We start from the raw sequence: 22,266 nt of genomic DNA, 5'->3' as shown, positions 1-22,266 counted from the left end.
TTAAAGTGCTTCCTTTTCTGATATAATTTGATTCTTCCATTAGAGCACACATTCTTTTTTTTTTCCTTTAAGCTAAAGCAAATGTTCTCAGTCCATCGCAGGGCAAATAAATAGTTACCTTAAAGAGGCAGAAGGTATTATGACTGACCAGTTAGGATGCTGGGTGGAGAAAATCCATCCAGTATCTCTTACTTCTGCACTGCTGAGCTTCTCACCTTTGTCTCTAGGAACTGCCTCTCCCTTTTCCTCAGTGCTGTCAGTGACCTTGGTTTTTTTGGTCTGGGCATGGATTCTGGTAGCTCTAACATAACAGAAAACAGTGGCTTTATTAAATATGTTCTTGGCTTTCTAATATTAGAGAATTCAATGTAGTACAAAAAAGTGTTATAACAGTCACTGTCATATTTTTTTTCACTGGACCCAAAATGCTTAAGTTTCAAAGTTTTTCCACCAACTAGAAATTACTCCTTCACTTACAAGTTTAAATTATCTTGAACATGATTTATCCCTATCATTATCGATGTCTCTCTGGCAAGTTCCTTGTAATTGTTTCTTTTTAGTTTTGTAGTTTGTTTATAGAAAGTGATCTGAATTTCACCAAACTGGCAATGATACTGGCAAAGAATTAGTTGTTCTCAATAAAAATGTGCATCCAAAGATTAATGGTAAGAGTGAGTCAAATTCCAGTTGTGAAAGATGGTATTGCACTTTTGTTCCCATATAAAAAGACTGATTAGAATGTTTGTTTTTTGTTTTGTTTTGTTTTGTTTTCCAAAAAGGATAGAATTTTGGCAACAAAAATCTAGGCTTTTTTTTTAACTAAATGAGCAATCACATCTCAACTTGAAGCCCACTAGCCCAGTCCATCTGCTGCTACCATCACCCCTTTCCAGCTGTTGGCAGCAATACCATAATACTTGCAATTGCACTTCTATTGGCTGCACCAAAGTTTCTCTCCTTTTCTCTTGCTTTATTTTAAGCTTGATCATCTCTTAGACATTTTCAGATTACTCTTTGTTTCTGCAGTCTGACTATTTGATAGATTGCATGAATCTATAAAGCCAATTTATGCCAAAATTCTTAATGATGGAATCTGAAAATATTACATCTAAAAGCATCTTCAGAAATGTCTAGCTCAGCAATACTCCTCCATCCCACCCCTTGCTAAACGTGAGTGATCCGAGGCTCATGAAGTTTAAATGATCAACTCAAAGACACACTGGTTGTTATTTATCAAACTATAATTTGGACCATTGACTGAATTTTGCCCACACACTCCACCCCAGTTCATATGTTGAAGCCCTAACCCTCAATGTGACTGTTCTTGGAGACAGGGCCTATAAGGAAGTCACTAAGTTTAAATGACCCCATAGGGCTGAGGCTTGGTATAAAGAGGAAGACACAAGAGAGCTCTCTATTTCTACCATATTAGAGTGTAAAGAGAAGGTGGTCATCTGCAGGCCTGTAAGAGAGCCCTCACCAGGAACCACATCCTGCTGAAATTTTTATCTTGGACTTTCCAGCATTCAAAAGTGTGAGAATATAGGTTTCCCATATTTCAGCCACCAAATCTACAGTCTTTTGTCATGACCGCCCAAGCAAGCTAAGACATCTATCTTTTCATTTTTTTAATTTATGACTAAATGCTGAGGGCAAATCTTTTCTACCACTGCCCATAGAATGGAGTATAAAAGGATCCTTGATAATACATGTTCATTGACTGAGTACACCATTGGTGATCATGCTTGTCTATGTCCAAGTTACACTGGACAGTTCCAGGAAAGGAAGACTTCACCTGGTTATGTTTTGTCTCAAAATTTTTTAGCTTTAATCTTACACAAGTAGAGCTAGTTTTATTTTTATAGCTCAAATGTCTACTCCTTGGTTTTGTTCTTCCAAATTGGTATGGTGCGTACCACTTGATTCTGTTTCTTTCTCTTTATTCTCCTTGACCTTTAGTCTCCTCCTGATTTTTTCCTAGAGTGCTCTGTTAATTTTGTCAAAAACTCTATAATCTGTTGCAGAAGTTTATTAGTTATTCTTATTCAGTTCTCACAAGGGGACTCTTCTTGAATAAAAGGCTCTATCTCTCTCTGAGACAAAGACAAAAGTAGAGAGGATAAAAGAGGGGGCAGAGAGAGGAGAAATGTGTCCCCACGTAAACTAGAGAGAAAACTAGTTACCCCAGGTACATACTTTGCAATATTTTTTAAGAAAAGTCAATTTCTTAAAATTAAACTTTAAGAGCTCTATTTGAAATTATAAATAAGCAATAATTACCAGCTCATATATTTATTGTTGATGAGTTTTTAATAGGCTGAGAAATTTCAAGGAAAAAAATGAAATATGTTGTTCCCAATCTTCCTAATTTTCTGTCTGTGTGTCAGTCTTTCTAACCCCTTCCACTGACATTCTCTCCCCCCGACCCAGAAAGTAAAACTTCTCAGCCTGGCCCCAAGGTTTCTCATGATTGAATCCCTCATTTTCCCAGCCTTGGTTCTCATGAGTCCCTTACATGATCTCTTGTCCTACACAAATTGGTCGATCCTTTATTTCCCCAAATCACATTATACATTACTATCATTTTGTCAATTCTTCTTAACTGAAATGTCACCTTCCTGAAATACTCCTACAATGATTTCTCCTTCTTTGCTACTCCTATGTCACTTAAAGTCTGTATTAGTCATTTGTTAATGATATACTGATTCATCACAGTCTTTATCGCCCATACATATATGCCCTGGGTCCTTAAAAGCCAATGCTTGGGACTTCTCTGGTGGTCCAGTGGTTAAGAATCAACCTTGTAATGCAGGGGATGTGGGTTCAATCCCTGTTAGGTAACTAAGATCCCATATTCCACGGAGTAACTAAGACTGCCCCCACCCCAATCACAACTATAGTCCATGCACAGCGAAAATGATCCCTCATGACATGACAAATATCCTGTATGCCACAATTAAGACTCAATGCACCCAAATAAATAAATAATTTTTTAAAATTTCAACACTTAAAAGAAAACACTAATGATTTCTAACACTCCAACCCCCATAACCTAACACAATATCATACATGTTTTAGATGCTCCTTAGATTTGTTAGGTGATAACAAAGTTGTTATGTAACTACTCTTAACTAATACCACTCCTTACTTAGTACACATGGAGCAATTATCATCAAGCAAGTCCTGTGCCAACTGCCTTCTATTAATTCCTTTATTTATTCTTTCCACAACATTCTTAAGTAGGTGCTCTTTGCTGTTTCACAAATAAAGAAAATGAGGCTTGAAATGCTGCAGTAAAGGGATATTTCATGACTGTTGCGGATACTAACACAGACCATGATTTCTCTGTGCCAGATACTGTATAGACACTATGTCATTTAATTTCCACAACAAAGTTGTGACATGGCTTCATCTGACAGATTAGAAAATCCAACTCAAAAGGTTAACTCGCTTGGCCAAAGTCAGGTAAGGTTCCAGACACTAGGTTTCATTGGGGATTTGGAAAGAAAAATACTATATTACAATGTACTGTGGTTTAACAAACTTAAATTACATCTTCCCTTTAAATAAGAATTGCCAAATACAGATAGAAAAAGTAGATTATAGGTATTTAAAATAAATAATCTACTTTAACCAATGAATGGGTGTCATTCCAACACAATTCGTATGTTGGGAAAATAAACTTCCTGCAGAATGGGACTCTCGTGATAACTGATTTTAAGTTTTTATTATAAGAAGAACCCAGTTCAAATAGCTGGTTCGGGGTATGACCCAGAGCCTCTTAGCATAGAGAACTTGTCAGAGAACACGTGGGGAGTCTGCCAAGCAGAGGAATGGGTCTCTTCAGAGAAATACTACATTTTAAAGGGAAGATCTTTCCCCACCTCTTCAGAGCGATTTTCAAATCTTGGCACTAAAGAGGGGGAAAAAAGGTATGTCTTTTCTTTGAAATGCTGGCTTTTTCTGAAAAGACCACCCTCTCCCCAAGCCTTGGAAACTTCAAACAGTCTGACCGAGAAGTCAGAACTCCTCTGGTTGAAGACAGTTATATCTTGAAAGCTGCTACAGGCTATAAGCTCTTAGAGGGTCCTGGAGCTCAGAGTCTGATTGTATTCATTTTTAATAAGCTAAATGAAAAGTGGGAGAGAATTCTGAGCATGTATATAAATGCACACATAGGTGTATACCTATATATGCATACATTCTTGTCTTTTAGCATTGTAAATATATAACATTTAGTGAAATGTACATCTGATGAACTAATTTATTTTAGGAAAGAAACAAAATCAAGTACGAATGTAAATTTTCTTTGAAAAATTGTGATTATGTCTTTTTTTTTTTTTACTAAATATATTCTGGCTGAAAATTTCCTGGGAAATTTTAATTGGATTTTATACTTTTTGTATTATCTTTATGTACCTCACTTTTCACTACTCTGTGAAAATTTGACACAAATTCTATGTGTTTCTCTTACCTGATATAATTTAAATGCATTTTAAAAGCATGAATTAAAGGGCAAAATCCCAAGTCATTGACTAAGGTGAATATTAATTTCAGTGCAGTATCTCTATTTTTGGCACATTCTACCCTGTGGATACTTTCCGTGTCTCCTTGGCCCTTCAAGTTGTTCTCTTGTTTTCTCCAGATAAAACAAGTATGTTCTAAACATACATAAAACAAATATGTTACACATATACACCCATGCTGCTGCTGCTGCTAAGTCGCTTCAGTCATGTCGGACCCTGTGCAACCCCATAGACGGCAGCCCACCAGGCTCCCCCGTCCCTGGGATTCTCCAGGCAAGAACACTGGAGTGGGTTGCCATTTCCTTTTCCAATGCAGGAAAGTGAAAAGTGAAAGTGAAGTCGCCTAGTCGTGTCCGACCCTTAGCGACCCCATGGACTGCAGCCCACCAGGCTCCTCCGTCCATGGGATTTTCCAGGCAAGAGTACTGGGGTGGGGTGCCATTGCCTTCTCCAATATACACTCAAATAAGTCTTTCAATGCATACAGAGAGGAAAAATAATGACCAGAGCGCTGAATTGCAATCCAAAGTATTTTTTTTCCTGTGGTTCCCATAGCTGTGCCCCTCAAAAGTTCAAAAGTCTAGAATAGTAGCACAATGTGTCTGTGGGCTGTATGTGACACTTTGGACACAACTTCCCCCTATCTACCTTCTACTCCAACCATGGCTGTGTCATCAACCAATCTGGCACAGGTATAACCAGAAACACCTGTTCACACCACCTCCTTATTTTTGACCCAGGTCTTCTGTGATGTCTTATGAGATGCCTGTGTGAACTAACCAAGCCATTCTGACATAAGCACAAAGGGGTACAAGGAGTCAACTCCCCATAGCGTGATCCTTGACAAACAACAGATGTGAGAAAATGGCTAAATACAGCCTTCTTCCATCCTGAAGGTGAGCAAATTAGAATTCATTTTATGCACTTCAGAGGGTCCCCAGCAAAACAGAGTCCCAGATACCTCAGCAGTTACTAACTTAATAACATACTCACGCATGGACATTTATACCTTTTCTCATTATGCCAGTATTTCCCACGCATGGGTGGTCTTGCTCCCCATCGCTTTTTGTGAGGATGTTTGGCAATGTCGAGAGACAGTTGTGGTTGTTACAGCTCAAGAACAGAGACTATTGGCATGTAATGGGTAAAGACCAGGGATGCTGCTAAACATCCTATGATATAAGCAATAGCCCCTACAAAAGACTGTTCTTTTTGTTATTGTTGTTGTCTTTAATTTATTGGTGTATAGTTGCTTTACAATGTTGTGTTAACTACTGCCATACAATGAACTGAATTAGCTATATGTATATACATATCCCCTTCCATTTGGATCTCCCCCCAAACCCCTGCCAATCCTACCCATCTAGGTCACCACAGAACACTGAGCTGAGCTTCCAGTGCTATAAAGGGGTTCCTACTAGCTGTCTATTTCACACATGGTAGTGTATATATATGGGCTTCCCTGGTGGCTCAGATGGTAAAGAATCTGCCCCACAACGCAGGAGACCTGAGTTCAATCCCTGGGTTGGGAAGATCCCCTGGAGGAGGGCCTGACTATCCACTCCAGTATTGTCTGGAGAATCCACATGGACAGAGGACCCTGGAGGGCTACAGTCCATGGGGTTGCAAAGAGTTGGACATGAATGAGTGAATGAGCACAGTGTGTGTATATATATATATCAGTCTCAATCTCCCAATTCCTCCCACCCTGCTTCCTCCCACCATATCCACACATATGTTCTCAATGTCTGCTTCCCTATTCCTGCCCTGCAAATAGGTTGATCCATACTGTTTTTCTAGATTCCACATATATGCCTTAACATACTTGTTCATTCTTTCTGACTTATTTCACTCTGTATAACAGGCTCTAGGTTCATCCACCTCACTACAACTGACTCAAATTTATATTTATATAAATATAAGTACATATATTTATATTTACCTATGTTTATATATGACTCAAATTCCTTTATATAACTGAGTAACATTCCGTTGTATATATATACTGTATCTTTATCCACTCATCTGTGGATGGACGTTTGGTTGCCTCCATGTCCTGGCTATTGTAAACAGTGCTGCGATGAACATTGGGGTGCATGTGCCTTTTTTTATGCCCAGTAGTGGGCACATAGAATATGATAGTTCTATTTTTAGCTTTTTAAGGAACCTCCAAACTATTCTCCATAGTGGCTATATCAATTTTCATTCCCACCCAAGGTGCAAGAGGGTTCCCTTTTCTCCACACTCTCTTTGGCATTTATTGTTTGCAAATTTTTTGATGATGCTCTTCTGACTGGTGTGAGGTAATACTCATTGTAGTTTAATGCACTGTTTTTTCCAAGGACTGTGGAGAACTGTTGATATGTTAAATTAGTAATAGCATATGAATGTCCAAATAGTCATTTTAAAGAACCATTCCTTTGTCATCCCTAAGGATGTATTTCTTATTTTTTCTATAATTTTGGGGGTGTTTGAAAAGTTTATTTCAATCAACTTTTCTGTTTAAATATTATCATCAGGTCAGTCCTGCTTTCCCATACCATCAGAGAAATATCTCAAAGCCCACCAAGTTTGCTTCCACCACTTAGGAGGCAAGAACAACAAAATGACTTCTTATAAGAGATTTGGTTCACTTCAGATATGGGGGTAAATCTCTGAATTCTTTAAACTCCTCAGAATCTACTAAATTGGCCAAATCAGAAGAAAAACTTGTCAGAAGCATCTGATCTTTCAATTATACCCAGAACAGGGAGTTCTCCCCTTTGTCATTCAATTACACCTTAAAAATTCAATGAAATTAAGAGAGAATCCTATTCACATTTTTGTTAAACTTGAGTTCAAATTTGAGAGAGTATACAAGTCAACTAAACTGAGTCTCTCGTGTCAGGATCTGAAACATTTAACTTGTCTATGCGCAGACCTAGAAGAGCCATCATTATTTGTAGATGGTGTTACCTTCTCTGAGCAGAATTTTCTTTAATTATACAACACTGGTATTGCTGCCTCACACATCTGTTCTATATCTTCTAAAGAGCCAATCATAGAATTAGTGTCAGACACAGCAACTCCGGTGGAAGAGGAAAACAAGAATGTAAGTACATGAGCAAATTATAATTCCTCATGATGACAATGCACCTTCTCAAAAAAACAAACCCCAATTCAAGGTCTGTAACCTTGAATGAACTTCTGATTTTCAGTTCTGCTCTGTAATCCACGACCTTGAAATTTCTGGCCTTCTCTTTATCAAGGAGGGAAAAAAATATAGTATTCATTCTCCAAAAACATTAGCAGGAGTTTAAAAGATCCATATTTCGAAAAGCATCCTGGGGAGAAAATAATGACTTGAAAACATGTGATAGTTTTATTAAGTCACCTTCTTTTTAATGAATCATTAAAATTGAGCCCAGAGCAACCTACCTGTTGTGGAGTCTTGCTTCAAGCTTTCTCTCTGCTCCCCACCCTGAACCTGAAACTTTGTTGAGAATGACTGTGAATCCACAGTTTTAAGGTTCATTAATCATACTCCCTGCCGCATATACTTTCTGATGTGCTACGATGCTGAATGAGATTCCCATATTTATGCAAAATATTAGCCGAACTTTTTTTTATTAAAGACGTGCTTTATTAATCTTAATAAATCACAGTTTGCCGGGTCCTTTCTGACTGCTTCTCAAGTAAAATGGGGCTTGACTGTGCAGTAACAGTGTTTATGTCATGCTTGAATTGTTTAAGGTGAGGCTTTGAGTAGTTTTATTGCTTTTGTTTATATAGGTAAACCCAATCTGCGCATTTGAAATGATTGATGAACTGCAGCCCCACTTGGAGTGTTTGTCATCACTCATGTGCTGAAGTGACATTTCTTTATGTATTTTGGCATAAACATATGCAACTACTGGCAAAGCATTTGACCCTAGAGTCTGACTATTTGTCATTCTAATCTTTTTTGCCCAAAGTCAGGCAAGTTACTGTATATTCTATCTTCACGCACATTGCTAATTATTCAACAGACAGTAAAATAGTCTTGTGGCTGGGATTGCATAAATTGCTGAATGTGCGATCTTCATTTCTCTAGCCAGGCAGCTAGGTACTATGCAGAAAAATAAATAAAGTTGAGATGCATGTAAATGTCAAGGAAGACAGCCATATTGAACTACAATAGCTCTTCAGGAAAATCTGCAGCTTCTACCCATGGAAAAAAAAAAAAGGGAGAGAAATATGCCATGAGTGGAATTTAGCAAATCAAATGTAAGCTAAGATTAAGCAAAATTCATTAGACATGACTACCTTGGAATATAATTTTTCTATAATGGGTCTTCGTTGAAAAGCAAGTAACCAATAACTCAGATCATGTAGACAGAGATAAATGAAGGACTTCCTAACCTCCAGGCTCAGAGTTCACACTCTATGTTGTGCTGTTTGAAAATGTGTGATTATTTATTGGTGAAAATGTCAGAAAAAATAATTAAAGTGTGAAGTAATTTTCTGAGGAAAGCAATCACACCTCATTTGGAGATCTTGGCTGTGGTTGCATTCCTATAAGTTCTGAGTAAGCAACAGAAGAGGGGAAGGGGGAGTGGCAGGAAGGAGTGAACCAATTTCAAAACACTTTCTTAAGAGAAACCAAAATAAGTGATATCATTATTACCTGGTTCATGGAGTGTAGTGAAGAGGCAGAAGGTTAAATGTTGATAGAAAAATAAAGCTAACATTCCTAGGCAGGATGCAGGACATGGTTCTTAGGATAAACCTTCATGGGAAATAAGGTAACTTACTTATAATTTGTGACAAAAATATTTTACTTACTACCATCAATGAGTTTTCAGCTAACTACTCAACTCTGGTGTAGCTGACAAAAAGGAGATGCTAAGTTGAGCTGAGAGATTTCAAGTCCTCATCTGCAGTAGGCACTACTTGGAAGAGTGATATTCGAGAATTTTCCATCCATTTTCTTCATTAATCAAGATGACATGCTGAATTTCTTATTAAGTGGATTTTCTTAGTTTAACTATGGAGAACCAGACTTTCAGTAAAGTGAGGAAAGGTTGAAAATTAGCATAAGAAGATAGTAGATATTGAGTTAGTATTACAAATAAACATTGGGGTCACAAAATATCCTCACAAATATAAAAGTATAAAGTGTATAAAACTATTGTGATGTTAATTTAGTTTAAACATTACATTTCAAGAAGGTAGTATAGGAATTCTTTTTTTTTTTTTAACTTTAATTTGCTTTTATTTTCAGGATGGATATTTGGTTTCATTTTTTAAACTGTCAGTCAGTCAGTTCAGTTGCTCAGTCATGTCCGACTCTTTGTGACCCCATGGACTGCACCTCGCCAGGCCTCCCTGTCCATCACCAACTCCCAGAGTTTACTCAAACTCAACTCCATTGACTCAGTGATGCCATCCATCCATCACATCCTCTGTCATCCCCTTCTCCTCTTGCCTTCAATCTTTCCCAGCATCAGGGTCTTTTTAAATGAGTAAGTTCTTCACATCAGGTGGCCAAAGTATTAGAGTTTCAGCTTCAACGTCAGTCCTTCCAATGAACATTCAGGACTGATTTCCTTTAGGATGGACTGGTTGGATCTCCTTGCAGTCCAAGGAACTCTCGAGAGTGTTCTCCAACACCACAGTTCAAAAGCATTAATTCTTTGGTGCTCAGGTTTCTTTGTGCAACTCTCTCATCCATACATGACTATTGGAAAAACCATTGCCTTGACTAGACATACCTTTGTTGGCAAAGTAATGTCTCTGCCTTTTAATTTGCTGTCTAGTTTGGTCATAACTTTTCTTCCAAGGAGTATGCATCTTTTAATTTCATGGCTGCAGTCACCATCTGCAGTGATTTTGGAGCCCAAAAAAAGTAGTCTGCAACTGTTTCTCCATCTATTTGCCATGAAGTATTAGGACCAGATGTCATGATCTTTGTTTTCTGAATGTTGAGCTTTAAGCCAACTTTTTCACTCTCCTCTTTCACTTTCATCAAGAGGCCCTTTAGTTCTTCTTTGCTTTCTGCCATAAGGGTGGTGTCATCTGCATATCTGAGGTTATTGATATTTCTTCCAGCAATCTTGATTTCACCTTATGCTTCCTCCAGCCCAGTGTTTCTCATGATGTATTCTGCATATAAATTAAATAAGTAGGGTAACAATGTACAGCCTTGACTCACTCCTTTTCCTATTTGGAACCAATCTATTGTTCCATGTCCAGTCCTAACTGTTGCTTCCTGATCTGCATATAGATTTCTCAAGAGGCAGGTCAGGTGGTTGGGTATTCCCATCTACTGAAGAATATTCCACAGTTTATTGTGATCTACACAGTCAAAGGCTTTGGCATAGTCAATAAAGCAGAAATAGACGTTTTTCTGGAACTCTCTTCCTTTTTTGATGATCCAGCAGATATTGACAATTTGATCTCTGGTTCCTCTGCCTTTTCTAAAACCAGCTTGAACACCTGGAAGTTCATGCTTCACGTACTGTTGAAGCCTGGCTTGGAGAATTGTGAGCATTACTTTGCTAGCATGTGAGATGAATGCAATTGTGTGGTAGTTTGAGCATTCTTTGGCATTGCCTTTCTTAGGGGTTGGAATGAAAACTGACCTTTTCTAGTCCTGTGGCCACTGCTGAGTTTTCCAAATTTGCTGGCATATTGAATGCAGCACTTTCACAGCACCATCTTTCAGGATTTGAAAGAGCTCAACTGGAATTCCATCACCTCCACTAGGTTTTTTTGTAGTGATACTTCCTAAGGCCCACTTGACTTCGCATTCCAGGATGTCTGGCCTAGGTGAGTGATCATACCATTGTGATTATCTGGGTCATGAAGATCTTTTTTGTATGGTTCTTCTATGTATTCTTGCTACCTCTTCTTAATATCTTCTCCTTCTATTAGGTCCATACCATTCTGTCCTTTATTGAGCCCATCTTTGCATGAAATGTTCCCTTGGTATCTCCAATTCTCTTGAAGAGATCTCTAGTCTTTCCCATTATATTATTTTCCTCTATTTCTTTTCACTGATCACTGAGGAAGGCTTTCTTATCTCTGCTATTCTTTGGAACTCTGCATTCAAATGGGTATATCTTTCCTTTTCTCCTTTGCTTTTGGCTTGTCTTCTTTTCACAGCTATATGTAAGGCCTTCTAAGACAGTCATTTTGCTTTTTTGCATTTCTTTTCTTGGGGATGGTCTTGATCCCTGTCTCCTGTACAGTGTCATGAACTTCCATCCATAGTTCATCAGGCACTCTGTCTATCAGATCTAGTCCCTTAAATCTATTTGTCACTTCCACTTATAGTCAATAGGGGTTTGAGTTAGGTCATACCTGAATGGTCTAGTGGGTTTCCCGACTTTCTTCAATTTAAATCTATGTTTGGCAATAAGAAGTTTATGATCTGAGCCAGAGTGAGCTCCCTGTCTTGTTTTTGCTGACTGTATATAGCTTCTCCATCTTTGGCTGAAAAGAATACAATCAATCTGATTTCAGTGTTGGCCATCTGGTGATGTCCATGTGTAGAGTCTTCTCTTCTGTTGTTGGGAGAAGGTGTTTGCTATTTTATACTGTAGTAAGCTTTATTACTGGTCAGTGTATTTGCTGCTGTCCTGAGGGGGCTAGGGGAAATTTTTACTTCCCTGTGACTTTAGATTTGGGCATGAAACTGGCACTGCCCCCTCCCAAGCAAAAGGATTATACTTCTAGAGTGGTCATGTAAGTTTCTTTGACTGATGAAGTAGCATGTGACACATCAAAACTGAAGTTTTGAAAAGTATCCTGTATTTCCACCACACTCTTGTCCCTCTGATATAAGTCTGGCAATATTCTAGAACAGGGACACTCCAACAGCCTAGGTCCCAGAACAAAGAGGAACAGAGGGCAACTGGCCCACCACAGACATGGAACATGAATGTGCAAGAAAACTTTTTGGTTAGTAAGCTTTGGGGGTTATTTGTTATTGCAAGATAACATATCCCCTCTTGATTGTTATTCTAAGAATCTGGAAAACATCTGTAAATCAGAAAATGTATGGAAAAATTCACCAGGAACTCCTCATATTTTTTCCTCTATCAATTAAATCTGGTTCAGCAGACAATCATTCAATATTCAACCTTCTGCTAGGTGGTGTTGAGACTTACCAAAGAAGGATACACCATAATCCTAGCCTTCAAAACCTTTACATTTTAGTCATTATTTACAGTCTCTGTTACAGGAATTATTTCTTACTCTTGAGACCTAGGCACCAACATGATGCACACATTTATGCACATATGTGAACTGCATTTAAAAACCTTATTTCTAGAAGCCATAAAGTACAGTCTGACTATTTGGTGTTTGCACCTCAAACACCCATTATTTTGGAGGTACCATTAGACACAACTGACATTTTTGCAGATTAGCTGTTGCTAAATTCCATGCAAAGCATTTCCACATTTACCCCATATAAGCCTTACCGTCCAGATGTTTCTAGAACCCAGGTATCTTTCCTATATATCACCTTGCTGTGGGCCTAAGTGTTTCACAGTGATCAGGTGCTGGGAACCACGATGCACTGCCAGCTGTGAGGACTCAGCTAGTCTTTCTCCAGGTGGCTGCACCCCCTTCATCCTCTCTGGCGCTTGGTTCATTTGAAATCACTGAATTTGGATTGTGCATTTCAATGAGCTTCTTCCAGGCTTAGTCTGATGCAGAGAACCTGCAAAGCTCCCTTCTGTCCACTTCCTGCTTCCTGTCAGGATGACAGACCTAATGCCAATGAATAATAGCATCTAAGGACCACCAGCATGAGAAGCCCGGTTTCCATTTTTGGTTAAAATCCTACTGCTTAGGCACCAATATCTTCTTGACTTGGCATTCGGAAATAACAAGGAAGAGCATAGATCAAAGAGCAGTTATAGTAAATTTATATATTTAATTTTTTCATGAACTGAAAGTGAACGTACAACACATTATTTGTATCAGACAACACTTAACATGTATTTGGATCAGTAAGCACACTAAAATGTTCTTTGATTTTTGACTTACACAGCATAGAAGTAACAGCCGTAAGACTATGATATGTAGTATAGGATCAAGTCTATACTAAAATTTAATGAAAAAGCAATGACTATGTTTTCAACTCTTTGTAATTATAACTTGGACATTTCCTCCAAACATAAAGCCTGGTGTCAAAAAGACTGTAGCAAGCCCGCTTCACTAAGATGGTCAAGTTCCTTCAGGCCTTTTCCTCCCGTTATATCAGTTCTTATGCTCCAATTTTATTGATTCTAAACTGTGATCATACTAACCATACAATACTATGGTATTATTTGCATCTTCTTCCGTGTACTTATATGTATAACCTAATGTGGAAAACAATAAGGCATAGTGATTTTTATATGAATGTACACACAAGTGTGTGCAAAATTTGAGCACAACTTAAGTTACCTAGGTTTATTGACAGAGTATACATAAGACAAATAATATTCTAGTACCTGAATAGACAGGTTTATGTTGCAATACATTGGTATACTTTCATTGATTCAGTCATTCATTTATCAAAAAGATTCTGAATACCTACACCTCTATCAGACCCATTTTTAAGTGTTGTAGACAAAATAACAAATAAAATATTTTCTCTGTTGCAGAACTGATATTCCAATGGGGAAATGTGACAATAAGCAAATAAGAAGATACTTAAAACAGCAATTGGCAATTGCTAAAGAATTTTAACAGGTAAAGGGATAGAAAATGCAGATATTACTTTAAATACTGTGGTCAGGGGCTTCCCTGGTTTTCCAGTGATTGAGTTGCACCCCCACCTTCCCCCCCACCCAAAAGAGATTGTATGCTTCCAATGCATGGGGCATGGGTTCAATCTTGATCAGGGAACTAAGATCTCACAAACTGCATGACATGGCCAAAAATAAAAAACAATGAGAATAATAAAATATTTTTTAAAGAAATACTTATAAAGATACTGTGGTCAGGAAAAGACTTTAAATGCACTTTTGAACAGGAATTTGTAATGGAGTAAGGGTAATAGCTGGACTTCCCCGGTGGCTTAGCAATAAAGAATCTTCCTGCCATTGCAGGAGACACAGGTTTGATTCCTGGGTCAGGAAGATCCCCTGGAGAAGGAAATGGCAACCCACTCCGGTATTATTGCCTGGGAAATCCCATGGACAGAGAAGCCTGGCGGACTACAGTCCATGAGGTTGCAGAGTTGGACATGACTTAGCAACTAAGCACTGCACAGCGCAGCAACTAAATAGCAACAACAAGGATGACAGCTATAGATTAAACTGTCCACTGATAGTCTGCCTCCAGATTCTTATCTGGGGGCTTAACCATCCTTTCTTTTATTTTCCCAATTATATTTCTACATATAAAATGCTTACCTTGATTTTCTTGGGTTTTCATTACTAACGTAAAATCATGCAGACAATGATAGCCTCTATTTAGAGATTAGAAATATCATATACCCTAACATTTGTGTCAGGAATTCTTGTGAAATAGCCTCTCATATTTTTTTTTTTGAGGGGGGCAGAAAATAGTTAGTTTAAAATATTTTCCTTGAATTAAGAGAAGTTTCATTCTTCTATACAGAGATGATTTATCAGCCAGCTTTTCCTCTAAATTACTAAGCCAATTCAGGGGAGATGAAAGAATTTATTCTTTAAGGTAAACACAGAGAGAAAAATCAGAAAGAAATTGACAGCCTAGTGAGACAAAAAGGCATATTCATTAAAGAAAACCTTTTTTAAGAGAAACTTGCAACATTGCCTCTTTGAAAAACTGCTGCTCTGTCATAGCTGTGTGGCTGCGCACACAGCTAAAGCTACCCGCGGTGACACACTTCTAGGGCAGGTAGCTCCCTGTAGCCATATTACACAAAGTCACCCTTTAAATCCACATTGCGTTTCATCCAAAAGCTGCAGCAGGAAAGAGGTGAAGAAATTCACTGGAAAGGCTGGGAAGGCCTTGAGCCTCTGTCCCACTGTCCCCTTTGCAGTCTCTGGCTGGATGAGCTGGGGTCACATTGTATGACACAAGGCTTGCTTTCTTCAAGTGTAAATGGAGATAATCATGCTCACCTTGTGGGTTTTTATGAAGAAATCCTAGGATAACGTACACAAGAACACACCATGAACCCGGCATGTCATCAGAACTCAGTAATTACGAGGTCTAGTTATTAGTGTGGCCCCATTTCTCTTTCTTTATTCATTCTCTGATGCATATCCAAGTATGGACAAAGAGACAAACTTGAAAGAGGTGAAAAAGTGGAGTTAACTAACAGAACTTGTGCAGTAATGATCTGTCACCCTCAAAACTGAAACCCTAAGCTTTCATTATAATGAAGGTCTGGGCCTTGCCAAACAAAACTGTGATTTTACCTATCTCATTGTACTTCATTGAACCCTCTTTGAAGAAGGTTCAAATTAAACAATCACAGTTTAGACCCCACCAAGAAGATGTCACGAAGATAACGATCTAACAAATGCTGCATTTGTGAGATGCAGGAGAGGAAGGCAAGGATGCAATTGTGGTCCACCAGCCTTGCCAGAGACTTGGTCTAAGACGGATACTGTCTCCTGCCTTTTGAAAGAGAGTTCAGACTGACACTTTACATTTCATATTTTATCCTTTGTTTTGTTTAAAGTACAAAGGAAAACCAGAGTTAAAATTATTCTGTTAATTTGTAAAATTCTGTTGTCAGTCTCTCCCACTTAAGTGTGAAATCTATGGAGGCAGTGCCTCTATCTGTGTGTCCCCAGAGCCTAGAACAATGCCATAAACTCACTAGAACATTCAGGTAGAAGGTGTAATTTTAGATGAAAGAATGACAAATATATGAATGAATAGATAAATAAAATAATATCCAGATAAGGAAATACCTTTTTGTTCCCCTTTCACATCTAGGACCATGCCTGGAATCCAGTGAATGTTTAATATGTGAAGAAATCTTAAAGATCTTGAACTTCAGACATGCCCTTGACTGAAGAATGGTCCTCTTTTCTCTAGGAAAAAATGGCCTTTTCAAGCAAGGGTTTAGCTTCAAAAAGGCATAAATAGAGCCATGAAACCCAGAAAGACGTCATACTTGATTGCTCTCACATTGAGCAGCTGTGTTTTGAGACACCCGTTAGAAGGCATGTTGTCTAAACTCCCACTCAACCCAGAAGACTCTCCTCTGACAGTCCTGCAAGATGAATATCCGCTCAAATATATCCTGTGAAAAGAAGGTTGTCACTTTTAGAGACAGCCATTAAATGGTTGGAAAGCTATAATTGTTAGAATTTTCCTACTTCTATGGGGTCAAAATCTGCCTCCTGAACTGTATACACTGCTCTTTTCATTTTCACAGAAGCAACGAAATCAACTCTATTACTTCTTAAATATAGAAGAGTCTCTTCTTTCTGTTTTTTTCTCCACCCCTAGTTTTTAACTGTTATTCAGAGAAAATGTGTTTGATGATTCATGTTCTACTTAAGTAGAATATAATGTATGTGGCCATTTACAAATAGGAAAGAATAAGAGGAGAAAATATGAAAACTGTCACATTTCACATCTCTTATTTCAAATGAATCATCACTATCAACCTATATTATTAGATCATTTTTAAGATTAGGATAACTGAGGCACAGAGAAGTTAAATACTGTGAAAATTAAAGCTAGAATTTGAAAGCAGAAATGGCTGTCTTGGAAAATATATGTTTTGTCTTATCTGGATACAATTTGGTATCTGTCTTTACATTTTGGATCAAAATATTTTCTGTGAACAAAGGTAACCTTATATTCCTTAGTGGTAGGGGTTTTGTTTCAAAAAGAACCAGCCCTAGTAGCTTGTGATTTGGATATTCAAGGTTCTGAGTGGGATAAAGGATCTCTAGCATGAGTAGGAGTAGCTGAGAAGTGGCAAAATACATGAGCAGAACAAGGCAGGAGTTCTCTGGCAAGCTAAGTCAGGTTCCAAAAGTTCCTTAAGACCCTCAGAAGTACAGAATATTTAGACAGACAAGTCCACTCCCAAAAACTGAATATGGACAAAGATATTGAATAATAGCCACAGTCCTCAGCAGACTGAGCCTGAAGTCTGAGAATTCAACATTAAGAAAGCCAGTACTGGCAAGCATTTTATAATCTATTTGCCTATTATGCATAAACTTGTGTTCTTTAAAATAATTTAAGGATTTTGCATGAAAAACATAGATATAAGAAAACCCCTACAATAAAGATAAATGCATCAGAGCCAGGTAATTCAGAAGGGAACATCTTATATCAGAAACAAACAATAAGTAAAACTGGGCTCTGCAGTCACGCACTACATTTAGCTCTGAGCTCCCTGGCAGCCAGGATGGAAGTAGGGAAGAAGAAGCAACCAGTGTGATGTCTGAGTATTTAACAGAGGCCTTTTGCTTTTTCCTCATCTCCTGATACACATGGGAAGAACAATAAGTGTGTTAAATGAAGGTCACTCTGAACTAAGCTGGAAACGATAGACCTGGGATCTTTCACAAACGTTGATACTCAGACACTACCTGTCTGAGTAATTCTTTTGTAAATGAGCTGATATAAATTTATTATTCAGTGAATTAATCCACAGGCATACACTGAACCTCAGCTAAGTGCCAGGCACAATTCCTCTCTCCTGAAGGCACACAGTCGATATAAAGAGTGCTTGATTATCTCCCAAATGGTGGGTATAAATCAGATCTTTTCAAAGTATTTTCATTATAGAATCTCTTCTGAAACACGCAGTGCACTTGCACACACAGACTCCTAACAGTGACTCAACAGTGAGGAAGACGAAGGATCCTCCTCTCCTGGAGCCTGTATCTAGTGGTATTTTGGTACCCATGTCACAGAAGTCAATAAGGAAGAATGAATCAAAGCTCAGGCTCTGAAGTCAAGGATGTAAGCGCATATCTTAGTCTCAACTAAATGTGTGCCATTGACCATTCAACAAAACTGTTCCAGATCTCAGTTCCACTTAGGCAAAATAGGGAAGACAATTCATAGGGCTGTTGTGCAGATTAAATATGATAGTGAACAATGGCTGGCACAAAACTGTTCTCAATACCTGTTGGCTAGTACTGCATTACAGATGAAGAAATTAAAATTGAGGAAGGTAGCATGATGACCTAAAGTCATACAACTAGCAAATGGTAGAACTTGGAGTCATATCCAAAGAGTATGGCACAAAATTTTGTTTTCTTTACCAGACTTCAGTGAAAGACAAGGTCATGGAAGACCAGAGCCAGGTCTCAAAATGCCTGGAATGACAGGCTAGAAAAATTTGAACTTAACAATAATGAGCCATTGAAGTTTTGAGGAGCATACCAGTGAAATAATTAGAATGTTGCTGTAAAAGGACTGATTTTCTGGCAATATAGAGAATCACTGAAAGATCAATTAATAGAGATTTAAGATTTATTGAGATTTATATTTCAGCTTTTAATGAAAATGTAAAAGCCTTGCTGCCATAGCTCCAAAGAGGGCCCAGTCACTGAAAGATTAATTTCAGTGGACCAGGATCAATGAGAACGAACTAACTTCTACCACTGAACATTCTTGAAGGTGAGACCATCTCTGGAGACTGCAGAACAGCAGCTAACATAGCCAGGACAGCTTAGTATAAAAGGTAGGAGGCTCTTGGGCCTGTGGTCATTCTCAACCACATAGCTATCCATTTCTTTACCTCTTTTGAGTCTCATTTCTCTCATCTACAACAAAAGGATAATAAAAATACCTACCTCAGAGGGTTTTTGTGATTTTCAAACAACTACTTTAGAAAAAGTGCTTAGAACAGTGTCTTGTACACAGTATGTGCTCACTAAACCTCAGCTCTTATTATTACAATAATTAGATTGATGACTTGGAGAGAGTTCCTTAAGCTTTTTGAACTTTGGTTTCTACATATCTCTGAGTGGGGACCATACTGTAAATCTCAGTTCTGTGAAAGGTTTTTTTCCACATCTTTAAGTTATATAAGCAGGATGAATATTTTGTTTCATGTGTGTATTATATGTATAGCTTTTTTTTTAACTGAAAAAACTTTCTAAAACTACCAAATGTTTTAATCAGTGGCATCTTAGTGTCAAGGGCTTATCTTTCATAACCCTTGATGAGAAAGATATTACATATGGCCCAAGGCATAGTACACAGGAAATATTAACTTTTTTTGTTCCTTTTGTTTCCAGAACCTCATTTTTCCATTCCATTGATATATGAGCATTTACATACATCTTAATTTTTATTTCTTTGAGATAAAGTACTTATTTGCTATGTTTGCTTTTTCAAAAGTAGACACATATCCACTCCTCCCCCCTCACCTTATAGTGCATTTCAGGACGTTAATTCTTAGACTCTGTTTTAGGCTACTTCATGAAACACTTAAGCAGCACAGTGGTTAAGAGCCAGGGTTTCTAAATTAGATAGACTTTGTATATTAGTTGCTAATAATGAGATTAACTTTAAAGGTGGTTTGAAAACTAAGTAAAATGCTAAATACACTGGTGGTGATGGTTTAGTCACTAAGTCATATCATCTCTTGCAACCCCATAGACTGTAGCCCACCAGGCGCCTCTGTCCATGGAATTTCCCAGGCAAAAACACTGTACTGGGTTGCTATTTCATTCTCCAGGGGATCTTCCTGACCCAGGGATTGAACCCACATTTCCTACATTGCAGGCAGATTTTTTACCCATTAACCACCAGGGAAGCCCAAATACACAGTACTTGGCATATATCATCCCTCAGCAAATCATAGCTCTCATTGTTTTTTTTAACAACAATCATGAGTTCTCTACCATCTATGGCCAACAAAATTATGAGCATAAAAATTCCTAAATAAAATATGTATTTCATAAATTCATTGATTATTTAATGTGCTTTACTTGATCTTAAAAGATCATTGATTTCAATGCAGAATTGCCATATTCCAAAATAAGGGATAACTCTGTCCCCCAAGTATGCAATTTAAAAATATTAAAACTTACATTAATAAAATATAAATAAGACATCCAAAAATGATATTCCTATTATACACTCTATGTCAGTGATGGCACTTCCTAACATTTAAGTAATGGCACACACTTATGGTGTCAAAGTCCATGATATCTTCTGTTGACACAATTGCAAAAATTGTAGGAAGAACATAAAACAACTGAGAAGAAATTCCATTCAGTGCTAAGGGTATTTCTAAAAAGGAGATTCATGGAGCATAACAGTTTAAAGTATGAAACAAGTCAGTTCTATAGCATGATAAACTAGAACCAGAGTTCCCCAGTCCCTACAGGAATCAAAGGGGAAAACTACACATTCAGTGACCACATCAAGTGTAAGATTTACCCTGGTTCTATAACTGCAAAGTGAAAAGAGATCACAGAACTGAGTGAAGTCATGAGTCGCCAGTCATGGAGGGAGGAGGATGGGTAAGGTCATCACCCCACCCCATTCCATCCCCATGCATTTGAAATTTCATAGAATGCCCTCCTTGATCTGTCTGTCAGGATCTAGTAATTAAGATAATATTCAAGTCAAATAGGAAACCTAGTAGAACGTCTCCACTAGGTAAACCTTTATTGGAAAATTAAAAATAATTTTCATAGAAATAGTCAACATTGTTAAATTCTTACTATGTGGAGACCCCTGGGCTAAGTAAATACTTGTGTATAACTGGTTGAGGAGCCTGCCTTTTAATCTTTATGGTCCCAGCACACAGCACAGTATTTGGTACAGAAAAAGGTATTCTATTAACATTTTTCTCAATGAAAACAGTAATTTTATCCACATAAAAATGACATCAAAAACTGTCATATCTCCTTGGTATTTTTTGAAATGATAACTCCATACTTATAATTAATATTTACCCATCTTTCAACCTTTTTGTTGTTGTTTAGGTAGTCAGAGTTCATTTCAGAAAACTGTTTTGCTCAAACAAGTATAAACAAACAAAATATTTTATTGTGAAATGTTACTCAAATTCAAATCCTTTTGTATTTTAATCTTACAAATACTTCCATCTGGATATTAATATATTCTCAAAATTTCATCTTGATGAAGGACATTAGAATATCCTCCTTTTTAACTTTAATTATTGCTGAGTTTTCTGGGGGTCATTTCCATCTCTGTTGTAAATGCAAGTAGAGCATTGTATTTTCTTTCCCTTTCATCTCTTGTAACTCCCTAGATCCCCACAGTTTTTCAAAAATAACTGTAAATGATGCAGTTAGCATGCTTGCCAGTTTCTTTCATCCCGCAGACTAGAAGGTATATCATCAGGGCCTGCTGATTTGTAGATATGCTGACTTTCCAAGGACTCACTTAGCCTGCTTTTGTAGATAGCTATTTTTACAAGATCTTCATTACTTCCTGATTGCCCAATATTCTTCTTCTTTTATTCTTCCCAAAGACCAATTTATAAGATAAGTTCAAGGCCTCAGACATGTTAAAGTTATCATTAATTTCAAGATGCTCCACATTTATGAGTCCACTGGTCACAGCATTGATTGTGACCCTACTGTGTTCAGAGCACTCCACTTACCAAAGCTACGAACAGCTGGAGGCTTTTATCCCTGAGAGCCTTTTGTCCTTATTATAATCTTTTTGTTACTTCTGTCTCATGTTCTCTTTTGCTATAGTTTGTTACTCACTGCAATTTGTGAGTTGGGTTTATCTTCTCAACTTACAATAGAGGTGACATGCTTGCCTGAGCAATCCTGAAGAGTATTCTAAGAAAGCAAACTCTGTTTTCACAGTTATG

The 22,266-nt window shown here is 37.7% G+C and overlaps 1 long non-coding RNA gene across 1 annotated transcript; it reads left to right on the top strand.

Moving 5' to 3' along the window:
- Positions 1-5,250: 5,250 nt before the first annotated feature.
- LOC133254426 (uncharacterized) lies at positions 5,251-17,057 on the top strand. Its single transcript, XR_009738669.1, has 3 exons — positions 5,251-5,422; positions 14,147-14,234; positions 16,422-17,057. It is a non-coding gene; the product is annotated as an uncharacterized LOC133254426 (long non-coding RNA).
- Positions 17,058-22,266: the final 5,209 nt, after the last annotated feature.

The sequence above is a fragment of the Bos javanicus genome, chromosome 9 (genome assembly GCF_032452875.1).
Source record: "Bos javanicus breed banteng chromosome 9, ARS-OSU_banteng_1.0, whole genome shotgun sequence".
Lineage (NCBI taxonomy): Eukaryota > Metazoa > Chordata > Mammalia > Artiodactyla > Bovidae > Bos > Bos javanicus.
This window is presented reverse-complemented; position numbering and strand designations above follow the sequence as displayed.